The sequence below is a fragment of the Ctenocephalides felis genome, unplaced genomic scaffold, assembly GCF_003426905.1.
Source record: "Ctenocephalides felis isolate EL2017-DRISC unplaced genomic scaffold, ASM342690v1 CF-g0.4_SCAFFOLD_00845, whole genome shotgun sequence".
Classification (NCBI taxonomy): Eukaryota; Metazoa; Arthropoda; class Insecta; order Siphonaptera; family Pulicidae; genus Ctenocephalides; species Ctenocephalides felis.
In genome coordinates this window covers 77,076,037-77,094,355 of record NW_020536999.1, presented here as the reverse complement: position 1 = coordinate 77,094,355, position 18,319 = coordinate 77,076,037, and the positions used below count along the sequence as shown (strand labels likewise).

Sequence of the window (18,319 nt, the reverse complement as noted above, 5' to 3'; positions counted from 1 at the left end):
AAAAACGTTAGTAAACGGGCCGCAAGTGTTACTAGAAACTCAAAATATCAACTTTTTTGAAATGTTAATATGAAAATGCACTTTTTGGCATATTTTTCTCATACATGATGCTCTGAAAGATCTCATTTGTATCTATCTAATTGATAAACATTTTCTAGGTTATATTATTTTTTATTTATGTTATTTAAATTCAGAAACTAAATTTAGTATCGATCAAATGGACATTTTGTCGAATAACATTTTCCCAGTTATAATTTCCCAGAATTTATCGAAGAATAGATAGTAATATATGAAGGTCCGGGATTAAAAAGGTCCACCACCGATGTGTCAAAAATCAGTAAAGTCAAGCATTGTTTAGCAACAATATTTGAAAGCAGAGGAAAAAGGATGTATAACCAGCTATAACCTTGATTTGAAAACGGTAATCTTTGAAATGGGGGAAATAAACGGTAATCTTTGAAAATCCATAATACAAGTATTGTTTTCCATTATTAGTTTTTTAACATTAGTTAAAAATGTAATTATTTTGTAAAATTACCTTTAAAATTATAATAAAGCTTTAAACCTGTTTGCCACCTGGCCGTTTCAAGTTACTCCATCTATAGGGTATAAAGGACATTTCTATAGTGATAAAGTAGAAGGCAGTTTACTGAATGTAGTCAGATAATTGTTTGTTTGATATGTGTTATTTATTGTGATATAATCGTTATGGTTTTCACAATATAGTTTATATTTGCACAAAGTTAAATTGGACCTTTGTGCTTCGCCCTGCTCTACATATATACTTTTTATTAAATTTACTGTAATTCATCGAATGTTACTAGAAACTTTTCAAAAAGTAGGTCAAAGAAGAAATACTTAATTCATTTTCTATCTCTCCTCGCAAAAATTTGAAAATTTTGTATAAGCTCAATAGTATTATTTACAATTATATACAAAATCCAGAATCCAAAAAGAATCTGAAAAACTTCAAACATAAGTACTTCAATTCATGGAATGTTACTTGAAACTTTTCAAAAAGCAGGTCAAAGAAGAAATACTTAATTCATTTTCTATCTCTCCTCGCAGAAATTTGAAAATTTTGTTTAAGCTCAGTAGTATTATATACAATTATACATAAAATCCTGAATCAAAAAAGATTCAAACAATACATCCTTATACACTTAAAGTATTATTTTTTTTTGATTCTCTAGAAATTGTTTAGTATATACCTTACTTAGCAAAACAACGTTTGCCGGGTCAGCTAGTATATATATATATATATATATATATATATATATATACATATATACATACACATACATGCATATACATATGCCAAGATTTATTGGGTAATGAGTAAGTACAATATTCTATCACAACTTCCGATAAATTCTATAGCAGTGAGAACATTTTTTCGAAAAGATTTATTGCAGTGCAAAAGTATGTCTTAAAGTGGAAATATGTAAACTTATTAGAAACTTGAGACGAATTTTACATAGTAAATAAAGTTTTTGTTAATATTAATTTGATGGTGTGACCAGAAATAAGAGTACCATCTAAGTACAGTACAGACTATGTGAAAAAAAAAATTATCATATAGTTAATTATGTGAGGCATAGTTTTTAACATTAGAAAAATATAAAATTGATACTAAATTAAGGGTTGACAGGAAAGTAAAATAACAACGATACATAAGTTTAATATGCTTCATGATAAGTACAAGTATGAATATCTAATTTAGCCATTGAAAGTGGGTCAAAAAATCCAATCATATTTGCTAGCAGTAATAAAATTTGTATATCGTGAACTAACTGCTAAACTCGTAATCATACAGAGATCATTTACTGATAACTGTCATCAAATAAATAAATATACTTTTTCAACTTGCAGGATATGACAATAATAGCAGTTAAAATGTCTAAAATTTCATTTATGTAATTCTGGCATCATGTGCCTTTAAGTGTTCTCTAAAACAGCATATTTGATCATACTTATCAGGAATATGTCCATGGCAATAAAAAACTTACAGGTACTTACTTGCTGAAAATTCTTACTCAGTGTACCTTGCATGGCTTTAAAATGTGGGATGATTTTGTTCAGCAAAACATTGACATGGACCTTTATTATGTTGAATAAAATTTCTTCACCGACACCTGAAAGTACAGAATATCATAGTAATTTATATATAAAAATAAAATATTTTAAAACAGTCTCAAAAGGAAAGAAAATTAATGTCAACTACAGTGTTGAAATTGAATATGCCTTAGTCATAGATTTTCTATGAAATTGGAAATGATATCAATACAGTACGTGCGTATGTACATAATAATCATAAATAAAACAAACATTGTGTTTTGTATTAAATCAACAGCGTGTTGCAAAAACAAGCATGGAAAGCACGAACATTTTTAACGAATATTTCACATATAAAATCACATCGAATACGAGATAGAATGCTGTCAAATTCTTTGTTTTTGTTTCACGTATTGAATTAACAATTCATCAAAATACTAACCAAAAATCTGCAAACAATTTTATCGCCAATTTAGGCCATTGGACTATTTAATGATCAAAGCACTGAATTTAAATAAAATAGAAATAAACACCAAAAGAGCAAACACGCCGTTAAAACTAATGCGTAGTACCGATCGACACAAGAAGACACTTACGCAGTTACACTTTACACACAGAACACGTGACTAGACCACGACCCCAGAGTCAGAGACGCAGGTCTGCCAATGGAGGCGAAATGTCAACGGCGCCAATTTTGAGTTCATCTTTTGCGGAGTGAAATGCTAGTACAGAAAGCTTTTCTTGTTTTATGTAGAGCGAAGGTAATATAATATGCCGGCAACTGTATATATGTAAATAGTGTTTACATTAAAATAAACTATATTTTTATATACTTATTATTTTTGCTATTAATATGTATTTATAATGTTACAGATAACACATAAATTTTGAATGAGCAATAATTTTAACTAGTGCTGAAACTTTACGTATCAAATTTTTTTTTAAGTTTTAACATTTTCTGAAAATTTCATAAAAATTAGTTTTTGATTTTTTTTATATTCTGTTGTTTTTTCGAAAATTTCAAACTTTCTTTAGACCAATCGTACTACGCCGATGTTACAGAGATAATTAACCATAGAAATGTAAACAATATTTGTTAATATTATAAAAATCTTTATAAAGTATCTGATCTAGATGAATGACTTGAACTTCTGATTCATTCACATAATCTAATCCTAAATGCGTTTTCTGTTTTAGTAAAGATCTATGTTCTGTGAAGGTCCGGGATTAAAAAGGTCCACCGCCGATGTATCAAGAATCAGTAAAGTTAAGCATTGTTCAACAACAATATTTGAAAGTAGAGGAAAAAAGATTTATAGCTAGCTACAAGCTTGATTTGAAAACGGTAACCTTGAAATGGGGGAAATAAACGGTAATCTTTGAGAATCCATAATAAAAGTATTTTCTTCCGTTGGTAGTTTTTAAGCATTAGTTAAAAATGTAATTATTTTGTAAAATTCCTTTAAAACTATAATAAGGCTTTAAATCTTTTTGCCACCTGCCCGTTTCAAGTTACCCCGTCTATAGGGTAAAAAGGTCTAGATAACAAATTTTTGAAAGACGGCAAAAAAGCACATTTCTACAATGATGAAGTAGAAGGCAGATTACTGAACTCAGATAATTGTTCGTTTGATATGTGTTACTTGTTGTGATATAATTTTTATGGTTTTCACAATATAGTTTACATTTGCTCAAAGTCAAATTGGACCTTTGTGCCTCGCCCTGCTCTACATATATACTTTATATTAAATTTACTTTAATTCACCGAATGTTACTTGAAACTTTTCAAAAAGCAGGTCAAAAAAGAAATACTTTTTTGAATTTTAAATATTTATTTTCTATCTCTCCTCGCAAGAATTTGAAAATTTTGTATAAGCTCAGTAGTATTATTTACAATTATACACAAAATCCAGAATCGAGAAAGAATATGAAAAACTTGAAACGTAATCAATAAGTTGAAAAAGACTTGGATGGTTTATACCGTTTCCTATAGAAAATGTATAAATCTTCCAGTTTGATTGTATTGACAAAATATAGATAAACCAATGTGGTTTTTTGTTTTTATAATACTTCATTGTATATAGCATTCAAACAACACATTCTTATACACTTAAAGTATTAATATTTTTGATTCTCTAGAAATTGTTTTGAATATACCTTATTTAGCAAAACAACGTTTGCCGGGTCAGCTAGTATATACATACATATATATATATATATATACGTGTGTGTGGATGTATAATATGTACGAGTATATATATAATACGTAACATTGTATATATATTTATGAATAACTAGTCGGCCTGACAGACTTCGTCCTGTCAAAAAAATTGTGATGTGGCGGTGTTTTGTGCCTACCTTTTTTCTATTCTTTGCAAAAAATTATCCTGAACAAAACCATCACCCTGGTAATCATTCGGTGTGAATTAAAAATAATTCAATAAAACACTATAAGCATTTAAAAGTAAGTAATTTTAATAATGTAAATCATAATTCAAAAATCAGTTCAATTTTCATTGTAGTGCTTTGTGATAAACGATGATTTCTGTTTGATTACCTGGCGCATAGACAAACAAATCTGATGGTTTTCCAATCCGGGAACAAACAACATACAATTTTCCATGTGAGAAACATGGGTTTTCTAAATTAATACCACAAACACTTAATGATACCATAAACGCACTGGAAACGCATTGGGATGCATGGTGCGAGAACATCTTCTGCTTTATACTATCTTTTGAATATAGTTGGTCGATTTTTCGCAACATTATAATTGCCGATCCAACCTTTAATTGAATATTGTGAGGTGACAATCTTAGCAAATCCAGCGGAGTTTAAAAACTCCGGTGGATCGTCTTGGTTAGTTGCCGAATCAACTGATTCGCCTGTAATTTGTTCTTGAATTTTGAAATTTAATTAATTTACATCAATGTTTTTGGCAGCTTGATTAATAGAAAGATATTTCTATGTTTATATAAATATATTCAAAATTAGATTATCAAAAACTACACAAAATGTCATGACATAGATCATTGTTTTTTTACAAATTGTGTTGCCTACTCGATTAAAGAAGAAAAGGGCTGTTTTTAGGGTTTTCCCGGCAATTATTCGTTTTTTTCTCGCCGTAACATCCATCCTTGGACTTCAACGAACATTTTAAAAAAAGAGTTGGCTAAATTGGTCCAGGCGTTGTTGAGTTATGCGCTTACCAACACATTTTGCGATCCATTTTTATATATAAGATAAATAAAATGAAATCGCTAGTGACATTTATATCTAAAAAATAATGGTGTTTATGAGCTATTAAATTCATTTCTGAAAATATAAATTAATCAATAAATGAAATTAATAGTGAATTAATTTCAAAAGAATAAAAAAAAATCACATGTTGTAAGTTTAGTTCGCGACAACACGATTTGCCGCCTGAGCGGTGACATCCGAGTCGAAAGGGTTGCTTTTCTTCATAATTAGAATTTATAATATTTTCCAGTCAATTTTTAATACCTAAATGAATGTAATGTCATTCAGTATTTTTGAAACTTAACATGAGTTGTAAAATTCTCTTATGATTCGTACCCAGTAAAGTTTGCGCGGTTTTGGGTCAAGTGGAATGACCAAACATTCGTAATATCACTAATAATTCACAAATCACATTTAACTTTGGTGTATCTAAATGTTCAAGATATAATCATTGATATTTAAACCATTTACAAAATTTTGTGACATTATGAGAATCAGAAGAAAAATTTTCAAAATATAAAATATAAGAAAAATAAATAATAGTTTAGATGTGCACGTGAAATAACAGAACGCTTTTATAAGAAATAACTTTTATAAGAATAACTGATCGATCAGACCATGTACTTGCATATTATACATTACTATTATACCTGTGAGAAAAGCTCAACCAAATTTCGGTCACACGGGTATGTAAAATCTAAAATAATATAATTAGAAAAATTTCCATTCAAAATGCGTCATAGTTCTAACATTGGGTGCGTTCGCGTTGGATGCTTACGCACTGTGAGCTTATATTTTTACACGCTTATAAGCATAAATTTTTAACTTCCCGTAGGGTAAGTTATTGTAATCGTCCAAAAATCGAAATCAAAAATTTTTGCATTTCTCGACGTTTTGAAGGTTTCTGAACATTTTGGCATACCTCAGAAAAAATGGATGTGTGTGTGTGTGTGTTTTGTATGTCTGCGTTTTTTCGTCCACGTTCTCGGGCGCACGGATCAACCGATTTGAATGGTTTAAAAAACATTCGATTCCTATTGATAATAAGAGCTAAATGTTAAAAACATGGCAGTTTTTGAGAGAACTAAGCGTTCTATTTAAATGATTCAAATTACTTTCTGCTTCTTCTAACAAAATAATTGCTTTCGCAAAAAAAAAATTTGTTTCTAATTTTTTTTTTCAAAAAAAATTGTGTAATTTTGGATTAAAAATTCAAAAAATCACCCAGGCTAAGCACAGTCTAAGCGCCACTCTGGTACAAATGTTTACCCAAGTGCGTTTAGACTGTTTATGTACTGGAGCACTTTTCCAATTTTGTGAAAATTATTGAAAAATGTGAAAATGCCGCCAAGCTAAGCACAGTATAAGTGAAAATGTCGAACAGAATTGTTTGCAAATGCGTTTAGACTGTGACTATTTTTCAATTTTGTATAAAGGGTATGGGCTTGTTTCCATACAGAATTGGCCCCAACCTGGTATTTAAATTATTTTGATGCCATTTTATAGGTATTTTCGAGAAAATTCGACATACCAAATTTCAAATCCGTAGCTCATCATTTGGCCGAGATATCAGTGAAAACATGTGAAAGTGGCCCCTTTTTTCAAACTCACTTTTTGTCGGAAATATGAGAGATATCGAAAAACTATTTACGTCATTCTATTTGTACTGATCTTGTCTATATTATTTATAATAAATAATGTTAAAAAATTGTCATTTACTGGATGAAAAGTTGAAAATAAGTTTTCATTTGAAATTTTCGACCAGTACGGTTAATTTGACTACTTTCTAAAAAGCATCATTTTAAAGCCTGTATATTTTACTTTTATTATCTAAAATTATATTTAAATCGAAGTGGAACTTTTTATAAAAAGTTGAAAAAACCGAAGGTAGTACACGCGGACCCCGTAGAATATCCGTGTAAGTAGCGTCTCTCAATAGCAAACCAGTGCACATTGCGCTTGGCGCGCATCGGAACATATTCTATATAAAGGTACTATACAAAATACTATAAAAATACTATAAAAATAAATAAATACTATAAAAAATAAAATTAGATATATACATTTATGTCTTTTATATCCATATATTTATGTATATAATTATTGTGGTTATATATTTATATACAATGTTTTTTTGTTTTGAAATTATACCTAAAACTTTATTTGCTTTTTATATTTTATATTTTATATTGTTACTGTATATTATTTTATAACGATAGAAATACATAAATAAATAGTCACTATATTTACCATAGTAACATGGAAGTTAAGTTACGAAATTATTAAGACACTTTCAATCGTAGTCGCTATCATTGTTAATAGAAACTGTTTAACTTGTTATTAACATTGTTAATAGAAACTTTTTATACACTTGTTTATTGCAGATTTTGCAATTTTCCGGCATTATTGTTTCTATTAAGTTTATAATTATGAAATTACTAAAATACCCACTAAACCACCAAAGCTCTCACTAAAATAACAATGGATTTCAATCAGAAAAAATCTAAATGCAGATTTCACACAGAACACAAAAAAGCAAACAACTAAAATAACTCTGAAATCTATGATAGTAATTACCGAAACATTATATTTTCTGATATATTATTATAAATTCTTGAAGTAACTATACTGGAAGCAGCTTAAACACAAACTGATGCATTTTTTGAAATAAAATTAAGTAACAAAGCTAGAGCATTTCAAATTATTAAGAATTTTTTATATTATATTCTTCTATCTTTGTATTATTGCAGTATCGATAAAGATATGACAGAGTAAAGAACGTATTTTTATCTCAATATTCGAATTGTTATTCAAAGAATAATTGTATATTTAGTTTTTATTGTGAGTGAATGGTTGAATGCATCATTATTTTGTATAAACAAAATATAAATATAGACGATTAAAAGTGTCTTAATAACTTCGTAACTTAACTTCCATATTACTATGGTAAATATAGTGACTATTTATTTATGTATTTCTATCGTTATAAAATAATATACAGTAACAAAACAATTTCAAAACAAAAAAACATTGTATATAAATATATAACCACAATAATTATATACATATAATATGAATATAAAAGACAAATGTATATATATATCTAATCTAGTTTTATTTTTTAAATAAGTATTACCTTTATATAGAATATGTTCCGATGCGCGCCAAGCGCAATGTGCACTGGTTTGCTATTGAGAGACGCTACTTACACGGATATTCTACGGGTTCCGCTTGTACTACCTTCGGTTTTTTCAACTTTTTATAAAAAGTTCCCCTTCGATTTAAATATAATTTTAGATAATAAAAGTAAAATATACAGGCTTTAAAATGATGCTATTTAGAAAGTAGTCAAATTAACCGTACTGGTCGAAAATTTCAAATGAAAACTTATTTTCAACTTTTCATCCAGTAAATGACAATTTTTTAACATTATTCATTATAAATAATATAGACAAGATCAGCACAAATAGAAGGACGTAAACAGTTTTTCGATATCTCCCATTTTCCGAAAAAAGATGAGTTGTGTAGTGGTCTTTCATATGTTGTGATTTCGGAAATGTCGAATTTCTACACGGATGAAATTTGACTAATTAAAACATTCGATTTGTATTGGTAAGGAGACGTGCTGATTAGTCTTTGGCGAAGGCAGGTCTAACCGTTCCGAAGATATGGGGCAAAAAGTGCCAGAAACGGTAACTCAGTTTTTAAGAGAACGGAGCGTCCGATTTGTATAATTCAATAATTCAAAAAACATTTTACTTGTTTGAACAAGATGAACACTTATCAAATTTTCATGAAGATAGGTCTAGCGGTTTCGGAGATCTAGTTAAAAAAGACTAAAAAAAAATACCATTTGGCGGTCAACAATAATCATTAGACATATGCATATCAAATTATCAGATATTTTATAGAGATTTTAACAATAAGTATAAATTTTGTTAACATTCCTATGAGTTCCGTACCAGTGTTTATGCGCTAGACGACGAAGCGGCGCTTACGCGCTTCGATATTTAGTCTCTATGCATTTAAAGCAGTACGATTGCTTTGAAAAAAAGTTCAGAATTTCCAAAATATTTCCAAATAAATTTTTCAACAAAAAGTAAGTTTTTGTCAAAAATTTATAGTTTCCCAAAAATCTATTTTTTCAGAGTAAATTTTTTTCAAAAACGTTAATCTTTTTAAAAAAATAATAATTTTTCGTACGGGAAGTTCCAGCAATTTGCCTTAAGGCACGATGCCATGCGCCCCACTAGTTCGTGTTCGACTTAGCCGATAAGCGCTTAGAATCGATAACTAAATTTCGCTCGTTTTGGATACTGTGAGCATCAAGTCAATAAGCATCAACAAAGCGGCAACTGTCTGTCAAATGATAAATAATTTATTAGAAATTATCAATGATGAGTCTGATGATAGTGATGAGTTTGATATGATTGAAGATAGTGTTAATGATATGGAATGGAAGTATTGCGAAACTCATTTGAATTTATCTTTATAAAAAGAACCTATACCAAGAATAAAAAACTTTGTGGAAGAGGTTATACCAGCATTTTCAGATAATGAATTTAAATCTCATTTTAAGTAAATATTTATTTCAATTTAAGAATTTAGTTAACAAAAAATTATCTTGACCCTTCAGTTTAATTACATGCAAATAATTTGTTTTTAAATTTTAGACTGTTTCGATCAACATTTGATTTTGTTCGTGAAAAAATTGAACCATCGTTAATCAGAAAAAACCCCAGAATGTGAAATGATATCACCAGACAAACAATTATTCATCCCTTTACGGAAAATGGCTACTCCAGATTCGTATCGGTATAAATATAATTACTTATATTTTGAATAACTATAATTATTAAAAATTAAACATTAACCTAATACATTGTTTTTTTAAGCTCGGTTTGCCAAAGGTTTGGTGTCAGTTTTGCAGCAGCGTGGTGGAGTGTACAAAGGGTAATATTAGCTCTAGTCGAAATAGCTCCAAATTTTATTACCTGGCCTGAAAATGAAAAGCTTGCTGAAATTTCTACTGAATTTGAAACTACAAGCGGCTGTCCCAATGTTATCGGGCAATTGACGAAACACATATAAATATACCCGCACCTCGAGTACATCCGGAATGTTATGTCAACAGAAAAGGACATCATTCAATTCAATTACAAGTAAGCAGTCATGTGAATTAACAACATTTGTAAATATTCATTTTTATTTTTGTTCAAAAATAGGCTATTTGTGATGCTCGATGTAAATTTATTCATTGTTATGCTGGAAATGTTGGTTCTGCACATGACGCACGAGTATTACGTCTATCAGAAGTGAATAATTACCTCAACGATGAACATAAATTCCCGAACGAATCTCATTTAGTCGGCGATGCAGCTTACCCTCTTCACAAACATTTACTTACACCATATCGAGATAATGGGCACTTATCAGCAAGACAAAAAAATTATAATTTTTGTCATTCTTCTGCACGTATAGCAATTGAACGTGCATTTGGATTACTTAAAAAAAGATTTCGCAGTTTACTGACAGTTCTCGATTAAAAAACGATGTATTTCCGTTGGAGGAAGTAATAGAACAAAATGGAAACATAAATGAAATTTATTATAATAGAATTTTACCTGCTGCTGGTGTTGATAAACGAAATCGTATATGTGAGCAATTAATTATAAGAAATATTTAATGAAAGCAACTATAAGTCATTTCAATAGATAAAAATTACAATTATGAGAAATAAACATGAACAAACTAATAATAAGATAAGATTTTTATAATTATATACACAAGAAAATTGTAAATTAAAAATCAAATAATATTATACATTTAATTAATTATTGTACATTAGTGAATTAATTATTGGATGAAATGAAATAAAATCAATTCTTTTTTTGGTTATTATATTTAAAAGTATAAAATTTAATTGTTTTAAATTTTATTCAGAAAAATAAAAAAAATTGTTATTCTGAGTATTGGAAGCCATTATCTTCAAGTCCAAGCCCGACTTCATAAAGAGCAGTCTTTAAGCATAATCATGTTAATTAGAATTATTAGTATTAGAATTAGAATTAGCTTTAACAAGCTTTTTTAATAACTCTAAAGCTTGTTGTTTATATTGATTTGACTCTTTAGCTTTTTGTTCTTTAAATGCCATGAATTCTCTGAAGCGACGCTCCTTATTTTGTTTGCTTATCTTTGACCTCTTTTCAAATGCAGCAATTAAATTACTAGCGGGACCAATATGGTCCTACGGCCTACAAATATGGGGTGCGGCCAGTAAATCGAACATAACTATTCTACAAAGGTTCCAAAATAAAATTTTGAAAGAAGTCGTGAACGCTTCAAAGTATGTTCCCAATTGGTTGATACATCAAGATTTTAGAATTCGAACTATAGAAGAAGAAATTAGTCTTTACTGCACCAGATACAAAGCTCGTCTAAGACGTCATCCAATCGTATTAGCGTTAGACCTGCTGCTCAAGTCTTTACCACCAAAGCGTCTCAAAAAAAGAATCTGCAATGATTTACTACAAAATATAACATAACATCTAATAAAGCGCTATCGCAGGATAGCGATCCTTCTCACGCAGTCAAATAATATATAACTGTAACAAATATAGCTGAATGTACTTTGTATAGCTTGCTATGAAAAAAAATAAAAAAAAACAAAGTAATCTGCGTATATTTTTTAGAAGCAAACTGGCAAATACTAGAAAATATTTTTTCCATGTCATTCATGTATATTTTCCAGAAACTGTCGCCAGTGCAAAATGTATATGCAACGCTGCCTAAATTTTTGAAATGTCCTCACTGAAATACTCTCATTGATAACAATTTTTGGTCCAGGTCTAACTGAACTTTTGAAAGTATGCACAATTGCTTCTACGATGTCACGTATTTGTATAATCGGTCTGGAGTGGCTCTGGTATTATCCGCAAAATGTAAATAGTTATTTGCGAAAACTGCACTGCGTACATTTTTTTTAAATCTATAATGCCCGAATTTTGTTGCGAGTTACAATTAGTGTTTAGGAAAGATTCAATTTCTGAGGAGGTGACAAATTATGTACCCGAAAATAAAAGATGAAAACATAACTTGAAAGATATTAGCTGCCTTGTGAAATATATTAACCCTTTCGACTCGGATGCCGCCGCTCCGGCGTCAAATTACATATAAATTTCGGAATTCGCGAGTCGAAAGGGTTAAATTTAAATAATCATGTATTTTCATTTGGTAGAGTTTGCATGGCATATACAACAAAAAGCATATCTCGTGGTATATTGAAAAATCGTTGAAGAGTTAATTTTTTTGTATTAATTTATAAATCTTATATTATTTACTTACGTGTGCTAATATGTGAATATAATTTTATTTGTTCATGAGTTTCTTGTTGAGCAAAAATAAATCCATAAAATGTGTGCGTTGGTATATCAGTTCATGTACAGTTTGCCAAAAATTATGTATTGTAATGGTAAAGTGTCGGTAGTTTTCTTGAATTTAGACTTTTTTCGAAATCAATATGTGTGGTCTTTGTATATGTAAAATTTGTTAAAACGTATATAGCAATTGTGCCGCAATTTTAATTATTGTATAGATAGATTATGGCTACAGTGGAGTTATAAATATAATGGAAAATTATTACGTTTTTTAAGAAAAGATAATGAACTATTGAATTAAAGAAAGAGCACTGTTATTGATTATACCACGGCAGGTATAATATCAATTTATATATATAATTAACTTAATGGGTCAGCAATTACTAAAAAATGATGTTTAAGACTAATAACGACTGATGATGCAATAATAGCAACTTGTGATTCTTGCGAAATTGCGATTGCAACCACATAAAGAACAATTAAGAAGTAAAACATATTAACTATTTATTATATAATAGATTAATTAATCTATTTTTAATATGAAAGACTGTATCAATATGGTAGAAGGTAAATGATGCATAGGTTTGCTCATACATGAAATAATATGAGACTAAAACATCTCATGGAAGGAATTAAACTTGGATCAGACAAATACATAATACAAGGAGATGCATAATACACAAAACTTTGACAAAATATAAGTAACTATAATTTACATATCAAATAAGATGTGGGCAAGATAAGATCACTACTGCTGAAGATCATTAAAATTTTGTTCAATTGATTCAAAAGTCACACATTTTCCTGTGCGAATATGTAAAGAGGAATTTGATTTATGAATGATCACTGTGACGACAATTAATTTATTGCTTTGATATGCCAGACTATTTGAAACATCCTTTTTGTATGAAATCTTGTCAAGCGTGATTGTGAAAATAGTTTTGAACCAAATAGGAAGACAGCTTACTATCAAGATTTGAGATTAGATATCTTTGTAGATATCAAAACAATGTGTTAAATAAAATGGCAGTCTTAGTTTCATTGAAGGAAAAATTCTCACAAATTCAATGGTTTGAGGTATTTGACAATAAATAGTAATAGCTCAAAGATGTTTGGTCTTTCATGAGGAAGATTCCTGAACTATACATCAAATTATAACACAGAAATTATTCAACGTTGTGGAGATTGATTTGTTCAATTCAATTGTGATTATGACAATCTTTGGACTTATCTGATCTTTTCTGATCAAGTTCAAGTTCTTCCCTAGCTTCAGCAAATTATTTATTTCTATAACATATATCACCAAATTTGTTAAATTTATATATGAAGAAAATCGACAAATAACACGCAGCATGGAAATTATATAAAGAAAAAGTAAGATTTAATAAAATCGATTAGTGCCCACTCTGTGATATTTGAAATCGATTTTAATGGATAGTTGCAAATATTAAGAAATTCTTGGAGAATAATTAATTGCTACATACTAATGCATTAAACTACACTTAACTAGTTTTAAATATTCAATAGACAACACATTATGAAATGCGTAAGAGTAATAGTATTCTCTTTATTTCTGAATAATATTTCTAATTGGAAAACTATAAACACACAAAATACAAACCAACAATACATGCAAATAAATATACAAATTTAATTATATAAATATATTAGTACATGTTTTCGCTTCAATGGTAATAAGTAAAACAGGGTATTTTATTCTTATAATTTTAGTTTTATATTTTTCTATTTACTGCTTTATTTAACGTCGCATAAGATTTATTTTTGCCCAAACGAGATACTGCACATTTTGTAATAGGTATTAGAAACGAAAAACCTTGGTTGGTGTTTTCTGATTCGACAGACATTTTAATGTTTGTATTCCTAATTTTAGATTTACATTTAATCCTAGTATACTTTTTATGTAATTATTTGTTCCATGTAAACTCTATTCGAATATTTTATCTTAAGGATTTATTAATACCACTTTCACATACACGAGCATCGCATTTTTTCCAACTTTATGTGCTTTTGCTTTTGGCTCAGATATTTTGTAAGATATTTCACAAATTTTTGTAGACAAATTACATATATCAAGTTATGTTTACCGAACCCCATGAAGCTTCAGAGTTTCAATAAAAAGGTGTTATTTTCATATTTTTTATTGATTATTTTGGGCACACAGTTTGTCGCCTTCCTTAACAAATGCTCTGCAAGTTTTCTTTAAAGCCTAATTGTGAATTCAAGAGTATATCTGATCATGGATTGGAACTAGATCTTCTCGTTTACTGCTAAAGGTAAAGCACAAGATTTTTCAAATTGAATTAAACATCTCTCACAGCACATACATAGAAAAAAGTTCGATTGTATGTTAAAATTTGGCAAAGCTGTTGAGGATCGTCCGATCCCAGGTCAAAGTTTGGCATATGGGTTGAAAATGGATCGTATTAATTTTTTTCTCAATGAAATAAATAATCTGAAAATATGAATTTTCAATGAACTAAAAATGCAATTAAAGGGCTTGCCCGTAGTAAGCGGTTAAGAGCGACGGGACTTGATTCAGAGGTCCCAGGTTCGATACCCACTTCGAGCAGCCTGTTGTCAGGCAGCAGTGACAACGATTTTCACATAGAAATATAGATAGCAATATGTTTCCAAGTAAAAATAGCCCTTGTCCGGCATTGCTGCACCAATAAAAAGTCAGCCCTATTAGATTAATTCTAATAACAAAAATCATATATTCTAATAACAAAAATATGGATGGATTAACCATTGGGTTCATCATAGTCCATCATAGGAACTAAGGTTCTGATTGCTGTAATAATATGTAATATATATATATATATATATATATACCCAGACAGCACAAGACATGCCAGGGAATGTCCCACTTGTCCTCACAATCTCCTAATATCGCGATATCCTATGAATATGCAACGGGACGTCTCAAAAGCAAAGGACTCGAGCAGGTATAACGAACGGTTCACGACATGTCGATCTCATACGCGCACGGCTTGAGACCTCTAAACGTATATGTTTGTCCCTTTCTCTTCGCCGTCGCGTCGCTTGGCGTCATCCTCATCAATTAAGCTACTGACGCTATATGTCGAATTCTTTTATAGTTGTTGCGTAATTGAGTATTATTAGTGAAAATTTCATTTGTTCTGTTTAAATATATATGTGGTGTTATTAATAAATAATATTGAAAATCCAAATGCTCTAAACTTGATTAATAATAGTGGAAATTGCATGTGTTTTATATAATTAATGTATATTTGAGTGTGTAATAAATAATTTATATCATACTTGAAAAAAATAAATTTACATTTTTATCAGTTTAGTTCTCTATCTAAGAGTTATAATTTGAGTTCACACTAAATATATAGTATTTTAAAACTTCTAATATAATATGGCGCCAAAAAAAGTATTCAAAAGTGTTAGATTTATTTCAAAGAGGCAGTTTCAAAGGCGTGTGAATTACTATGTAAAGGCTAATATCCAGGCAACAGCTATTACTGATTCTGCAAATCTACAGGAAAGTTGCACAAGAATAAATATATGTGCAGAACAGACAATTGAAAACATGAATAATGATTTGGAGACATTGATTACTTCTCCAGAAAAAAAGCTGCAGACAAATTGGACGGAACAGAGATAATAATTGTACGTAAAGCTTTTTGTATACTGCATGGTATTTGAAATATTATGTTACTAGTACAAATATATATTTTATAATGCTGGCATTTCTACCCTGCTAGATTCAATTGGCGAGGAAATTTTCATCAGGGAGATGACTAAAGTTCGATTAACCATGGAGGGCCTTGAGGAGCAAGTGAAGGAAATGATGTTGAGAATGGATTCCTTCCAGTCTCCTAAGGCTGTCATGAGTAGTGACATGGGCCACTTCAAGGAAATTTTAAACAAGTTTCCTCTGTGCTTCACCCAAATTTATGTTTATTAGTTAGCTATTATAAACTAGTCTTTATTTTTAGATTTTGTATTTGGCTAGGACAGGTGGAAAATGTGCTAAATCTGTCACAGTACAATTGATTAATTGATATTTGATGATGGCCTGGCTAGGAGAGTTCAGCTGGGCAGGGGGTAAAGGAAAGCACAAGTATTGCGAGCTTGTGCTGTGCGATATCATCAATGGTAATTTATAGTTCCTATGTTTATGATATGTTGTAAATTATGTATAAAACTTACATATGAATAATTTCAGAAACTGTTCTAAAGAACTTACCTAATGAAACCAAGTTTGCCATCTCAGAGGCTACAAAAAGCTGGCTGAGGCATGCCAGTGAATGGTATACAAGGTATGTTTGTGAGATGTGTGTTATTAATTTTTATATATATATATATATATATATATATATATATATGTGTGTATATATATATATATATATATATATGTGTGTATGCATATATATATATATATATATTATATTATATATATATATATATATAAAAAAAATATAATTAATTTTTCTTCTATTTCAGGAGGGGCAATCAACCATCTAACATGGACTGATTGGACTGATTTCCAAATTTATTATATTTAATAAAATTTAATTTAATCTGGTTTTAATAAAATTTTATTTAGAAATAACATTGTTTATATTCAATTTCGTTATTTTGTAATAAAATTATTTCAGGATTTTAATAAAATTTACTTTGTAAAATTCTGTTCTTTTAATTCATTTTATTTAATTTATTTAATTATAATTATTATCTAAAAAGTAAAAAAAAATTCCATAATTATATCCTATTCATGTCCGGTTTATGTCCGGAATATCCCGCGCGGGATATCCTACAGAACGTCCCATAGGTGCGACATATTAACATGTTTCGGATAAGATCAGGATAAGCGGGATATCCGTAATAGGCTATCGCAGGGACAATGAATGTCCGCGCGTGGATATCCTGTGGACGTTTTCCAGGATGTCTTGTGTTGTCTGGGATATATATATATATATATATATATATATATATATAATATATTTAATATAATTGAAAACTTAACTTACAATTACAAGTATACAATAAACCTAACCTAATAAAATAATACAATAAAAATCTAACTAAATAATTCAATAAACTAACTAACTTTAAAAACCTGTCTTCTCTTTATTCCTAGTGTACCTGCTCTGTGCATGACAAAGCCATTCTCTGATGTAATCACCCACTTGAGCCTCCGACACTCGAATATCATTATAAATAGTTTCGGCTACAATCTCTGAAATTATTATTGGTTTAAAGAATTAATACAAATATTTCATTAATACAAATGAATTAATAAATTAAAATTAGGCATTTATATTGTATAATAATTTATTCATTATATTTAATGAAAATTTATGAATATTATTTTATTTTAAAACATTCCATACTTTCGTGTTAGAACTTTCCAATTTTGCTTCTTCAATTTGTATAATTCGTTCTTGGAACTTCAATTTGTCTTCTCTCATTTTCTCTAATATTGTTTGCCTTCTACGGTGCTGCCTTCTTTTTGAAGTTGCAATATGTTCTTGAAATTCATATGCACTATCATCCCGCGCTTCTGCATTATTTTCCATTTTATTTAGATCACTTGTTTACAGTATGCAGATTGGATTCATATTGTGGCTATTGCAATATATTTCATCAAACTC

The 18,319-nt window shown here is 29.3% G+C and overlaps 1 pseudogene; it reads left to right on the top strand.

Moving 5' to 3' along the window:
• The first annotated feature begins 10,045 nt into the window (after positions 1-10,045).
• LOC113363934 lies at positions 10,046-10,841 on the top strand (annotated as a pseudogene).
• The last annotated feature ends 7,478 nt before the right edge of the window (positions 10,842-18,319 follow it).